This window comes from Coenobita brevimanus, chromosome 56 (assembly GCF_032717465.1).
Source record: "Coenobita brevimanus isolate Jiangsu-jjx chromosome 56, ASM3271746v2, whole genome shotgun sequence".
Lineage (NCBI taxonomy): Eukaryota > Metazoa > Arthropoda > Malacostraca > Decapoda > Coenobitidae > Coenobita > Coenobita brevimanus.
This window is the reverse complement of record NC_137009.1, coordinates 26170110-26176338: the sequence shown is the minus strand read 5'-3', so window position 1 is coordinate 26176338 and position 6229 is coordinate 26170110. Positions and strand designations below refer to the sequence as shown.

The following is a 6229-nucleotide window of genomic DNA, read 5'->3' as shown; positions in this document are numbered from 1 at the left end:
CTGTAGTACTCCTGACGATTCTGGAATTTTTCCGAAATGTATCAGAGTTACCAGATAGCCTGCTGCTATGAGTGGAGGTACTTTTTAAAGTTATGCATTCAGACTTCTCTTGTTATTTTTTCTGTAATATTTTATTATGGCGATTGTTGATTTATGTAATTTAAGTTTGCATGATGAATTCAGAGTGCTACGCAATCTAAGAAAATTCAGGAATATTTTGGATGTCTCCAATTTGGGAACTGTTGCTGCTACGAGTATGTGGTAGACCATTTGAGTGTCATCATCATCATCATCATCATCATCATCATCCGGACCTCCTTTCCCACCCAAGGGCAGGATGAGGAGTAGCAATGTCCAGACAGCTCAAATTTGCCTAATCCAATGGGACACGCTTCCATTCACTCATAATTCAAGCCCCCGCAATCCTGGCTCTATCGAATACGCCAAAAAACATTCATCACGTTCTGTAGCTTCACATACACATATCCGACTGAGTCAATCCGGACGCTGCCACCTTAAAAAAGGGTGCCAAAATCCCTGATCATGCACCTCTCCTCACAACATTCATCCAGCCACCTCGATCTCTTGCCAGTTCCCTAGCCTCACCGACTTCTACACCTCTTCCTCACACATTCATCCACCATATCTCTCCACCTTTCTCCTTGGCCTACCTCACCTCCTCCCTCCTTCAAAGTCGCTCACCGTCTTCACCACTCTATTGTTATCCACTCTCTTCACATGACCATACCATCTCAGTACACTCTCTTCGATTCTGGTGTCCACCGCTTTCCTCACTCCACACCTTTCACGAATCACATTATTTCGCATCCTACCTACCCTCTGTACTCCTCATCCATTCCTCAGCAGTCCCATCTCCACTGCTCTTACTACTGACTTTTTATTTTCATGCCACACCATAGTCTCACATTCATATGTTAAAGTTGGCACTAACACTCCCTCATGTAAGCCTCGTGCAGCTGCAACACTCAAGCCTCTGTTTCTTATCAAGACCTTCATTGCACCAGATACTTTTCTTTCTTGTGTCACTCTACTTTCAACTTCTTTTCCACATTTTCCTCTCTCTTCTATCACTGTACCGAGGTATTTGAATCCTCTCACCAATTCCAGTCTCTCTCTATTCACTGTAACACAACACTGGGAGTCACATTCTCAGTAACCATCACTTTACTTTTTTTTTTTTTTACATTAACTCTCAAGCCACGATGCTCACAGACATCAGCAAAACTCTGCATTAGCCTACGAAGTTCTTGTCATGAACTTGCAAGCAGTACTGCATCATCAGCATATTATAACAAATTTGAGATATTTCATCCATCACCATGAATTACCAACGCCATCCCTCTCTCCATTACTCGTGTTTTTACTTCTCTCATCACCCCATCCATATATATATTGAACAACCATGGGGACATCACACAACCTTGTCGCACATCCACACCAATCGTGAACCATGCATTTAGATGCCCATTAACTTTTACACATGCTTCGCTACCATCATAAAAACTGTTGACAGCACCTAGCAGCTTACAATCTACACTGTACATGCGCAAAACTTTCCACAAACCATCTCTGTCTACTTTGTTATATGCTTTTTCCAGATCCATGAATGCCATAAACACCTTATGGTCCTTCTCACAAACCTTCTTCGCTATCTGTCTCACTGCAAATATTTGATCCACACATCTGTCACTCCTTAAGCCACCCTCTTCATCACTCACTAGGACTTCTGATATCTCTCTTACTTTCTCTATAATAATTCTTTCATATACCTTCCCTACCACACTAAATAAACTTATGCCACGATAATTCTTGCACTCACTCCGCTCACCTATATTTCTGTACAGGGGTACAATCACAGCCTTTTTCCACTCTGCAGGAACAGTTTCACTCATCCATGCCTTCTTACATATCTACAACAAGCACTTCATTCTACGCTCTCCACTACAGTTAAGCATCTCTGCATACACCTCATCAACCCCAGCTGCTTTCCCATTTTACAGCCGCTTCACAGCACTCTTCACCTGTGCGAGTGTCACGTCCTCTGGCACTGCATTCCTTCTCTGCACATCCCCAAGATCAATCATGTTTACACCCGCTCTAGTCTCTCAGTTCCCATTCATCAGGCTTTCAAATATATTCTTTCTATCTTGTCCTTACTTCATCCCCATGGGTTAATAATCTACCACCTGCATCCTTCACACCATCACATTTCTTTCCACATTCACTTCTACATTTCCACACCTCTTTCCAGAATATCTTCCTATTTTCAGAGTAGTTCACATTCATTTTTCTTCCTAGATCATCATATACCTCTTTCTTTTTCCTCTTCACCAGTATCTTTACATGCTTCTTGCTCTCAATATTCTCAGTTCTTATTTCAATTGAACTCCTATCCTGTAACCATTTTAGCTACTTCTTCCTCTTTTCCTCCACCGCTCTCTTATCGTCCTCATCCCACAATGCTGTACGTTTCTTCTTTGTTGTTACTTTTGCCACACCACACACCACTTTAGCATTCCTGACTAAGCAGTCCTTATATGCATTCCACAGGCTGTCCAGATCCATTTCATTCCAGTTCACTGATTCCAACTCCTCCTCTACTTTGGTCCTGCATTCATCTGCCATTTCTTTGATCCTCAGCTTCCCAACTTTCAGTCTTCTCCATGACTGCTCCTCTCTCCCCTGATCCACCTCACTCCTCTCAGCTTGATCTTGCATACCACATTCATATGATCTGACAGACCTCCACATCATCCCCTCAAGGCCCTCATATCAGTAAACATTCTCATCATCGACCTCTCTACGAGCATGTAATCAATCAGGCTCCTAGCAACACCATCCCCGTTTCTTCTATGCCATGTATATTTATGTGTATCTTTGTGTTTGAAATATGAGTTATAAATGCACAACCTCCTCTCCTGACACATATCCTTTAGTCACTTCCCATTATCATTTTCTCCTGGTACACCATAACAACCCATTGTGTTTTCCTTAGGACCAGTGCCTACTCTTCCATTCATATCCCCCATTATGATGACGTTGTAGCTCCTAGGCATTTCTCCCACTACTTCATCCAGCTCATCCCAAAATTTTTTTCTCTCTCACTTCTGTCCCCAAACGGTGCATATGCTACAATCACTACCACTTTCACCTTCTCAAACTTGAACTTGACATACATACACCTCGAGCTGACACATTTGTAGTCTCTCATCCTGCCACACCTCATCCATCAACAAAGCAACTCCTTCCTTGCATCATCCTTGCCCATTCATTCTCGATCTTACACATTTCACACCCTCCCACTCCTCCACTTCACACCCTTTCATCTTCGTTTCACACAATGCCATCACGGCATATCTCGCACTCTTGAACACATTCACCACTTCCACCTTCTTGCTATCCTTATTCACACCTCTCACATTCCACATGGCCACGTGAATCTGCCCATTTGGTTGGGGCCCTGGGCAGATATTGGGCCCTCCGAGGCTCTATGAAACGACTGCCATGATTAAGTGATTCTGGATAAGGGAATCTGGGGGACACTAAACCATGCCAGAAACCTCGGTTATATGGTTACCACCCAGCGTGGTAAATGGTTTCCTGGGTACAGGAACCAATTGGCTTGTCACTCAGTGCAGAACTCATATGGCATCACTCTACACTGAGTGGATGATGGGCGTCCCCATCCACCACCACCATTTGAATGTCATGCAAGGATATATGAGGATGGAGGAGAGAAGAGAACAGTTTTAGTCAATTTAGTTGTACCTGCGGCCATGTGAAGCTATTATAGTTCTGGAGTTGTGAAGTTGACAGTGTAACTACATGGTAACCTAAAGACAGTGAGAAGCTTGTGTTTACATACACTGCCTGTGTTAATATGCCAGAGATGATCTTGTGTAACAGTCTACTGTTGTACACTGAGTCTTACCCTAAGAAGAACTATTCATTGGGCAATGCCCTTCCTATACTGATCTACTGCTGGTGAAGCTTGTGGCAGAGTGGGACATGGATGTAACAGTGGTGTCAAGAGTGAAAGATTTAAAAGTGCTGCAGTTGTCATATCTTCGACATGGAACAGGAAGGAGTAGCCTCCACACAAGAAGCCAAATCAGGCAGGAGGAGGCTTCTCTGGTTGAAATCATGAAGTTTCTACATGTAGAAAGTGAAGAACTATGAGCACAAAATGAAGGGCAGAAAGAACTCAGTAAACAACTACAAGTACAAATGGGAGAAATGGAGTTCCCCGGAGCTAAGCCCTGTATTGGACTATATAGCCCCGCTAGGGTTACAGGAGCGAGCTACCACTCCCAGCACGGCAGCACGGGCGAGGCTCGAACTCGCAATCCCCCGATTACGAGTCCAGCGCGCTACCACTGTGCTACCGCGCCCTCTCAACTACAAGTACAAGGTGAAAAACAGAAAGAGTTCAAGAAAGAACTCAGTGAACAGCTACAATCACTAACTGAAGGCCAGAGAAAACTCAGTGAACAACTGCAAGGACAAACTACAAGTACAAGGTGAAAATCAGAAAGAGTTCAAGAAAGAACTCAGTGAACAGCTACAATCACTAACTGAAGGCCAGAGAGAACCCAGTGAACAACTGCAAGGACAAACTGAAGGGTAGAAAGAACTCAGAGAACTACTACAAGCACAAAGTGAACTCTAGAAGCATAAAGTGAAGAACAGAAAGAGTGATATGAACAACTTCAAGAGGCATTCCAGGAGCAAAGGAAGGACTTAAAACGGTGGATGCTGGGACAAATAGATGCTGTCGTGGGGGAAGCGAAGGAAGAACAGCAACATTTGAGGGAGCAACTGAGCAACAACAGCAGAGGCACGAGGTATGCAAGAATGTGATAAATTGCAGACAGCTTGTAGACGACCAGTTAAAGATAACTAGTGAGAGAATTGAGGCTATACAGAAATCTTGTGCTGCTGAGCCTTAGGTTAGTGAACAGAGAGCATAAAAAAAATGATAGTCTATGGTGAGTCTTGACGAATCCCAAACATCTAATGGTAGCATTGCAGGGTTGAATGATCAGTTGTGAGTCCTTGATTTTATTATGATGCCCCAGTTTTTCGACCCCAAACCAGTGAAGTGCATGGCTATAATGGGGGTCCAGTTAATACGAAACTTCAGGAAACTGATGACAAAATATCTTGAGAAGCTTATCGTGTGCAGTTTGGGTTGTTTGCAGATCAGAATGGTTGGGATGATAGGCACAGGGGAGTACAGCTTGCTACTAGCCTCAAGGGTGCTGCAACGGAGTTTCTTGGTCAGATGTCAATGAAGGACAGGAACAATTGTCACTCCATAGTACAAGTGCTGAAGTGCAAATATAGGATCATGTACCAGATTGAGGTTTACAGAACAAGGTTTCCGACTCGTTTAACCCTTATCCGCCGGTTGACATGTATGCACAACAGGATTGAGGGCGCGGAGGGCCGCCGGTTGCCTTGCCATACCGCACTCACCTTCCCGCCACTGTTTGATTACACTACCGTTTTCTGTGATACCTACGGGGTAGGTAGGACCCCCAGGAACCCTGCAGTTGCGCTGTTCAGTTTGTACTCGGCAGTGGTAGAGAGAGGAGCCTCGTCACCTTCCTTGACATCGTCTGATTCTGTCCCACCGCATGAAGGGCCGATTGCCTCATGAATCCCCGCGAAAGTTCCGCCCTTATTGCCAGATAAAGGGCTTAGTGATAGTGCCATAGGACGTGCCCTTGACGATATTGTCTCACGTATACTCAGCACGAGTACGTCCTCTGAAGAGAAAAAAAAAAAAAAGCTACCACGTGGAGTGTGAGCTCTCTCGCACTCCAACCCCTACTCACTCTCCGACATCAGAGAGGGCTCTCCGACTTCTCCAGGAGGAAGGGACAGTCTACAAGAGTGCTGATTTCGGTGATGAGGAGGTGCAAGATGACCCAGGACATCGGGAAAGTGACGAGGAGCTGGCGGTCATCTGTGGAAAAAAATGCCACAGAGCAATGTCCCCCTCACTCTAGCCGCCTGCTTGCGCTCCCCCACACCTCAGCCTACCACTTCAAGGGCAGATTCTCCACAACCAGGCCCTTCGGGAGTGGTATGAGTACTGAGCAGTTGTGTGGGGAAGTGTAAATAGTGTACAGCAGTGCATAAGTTTGGGTATTTTCATGAGTGAAATGTGTGATTTTGTAAGTAAATTATAGAAAGTGCTGAG

General features: G+C 44.7%; 1 non-coding gene across 1 annotated transcript; it reads right to left on the bottom strand.

The window, feature by feature from the left end:
* Positions 1–4340: 4340 nt before the first annotated feature.
* Positions 4341–4412, bottom strand: TRNAT-CGU (transfer RNA threonine (anticodon CGU)). The gene has a single exon. It is a non-coding gene; the product is annotated as a tRNA-Thr (tRNA).
* Positions 4413–6229: the final 1817 nt, after the last annotated feature.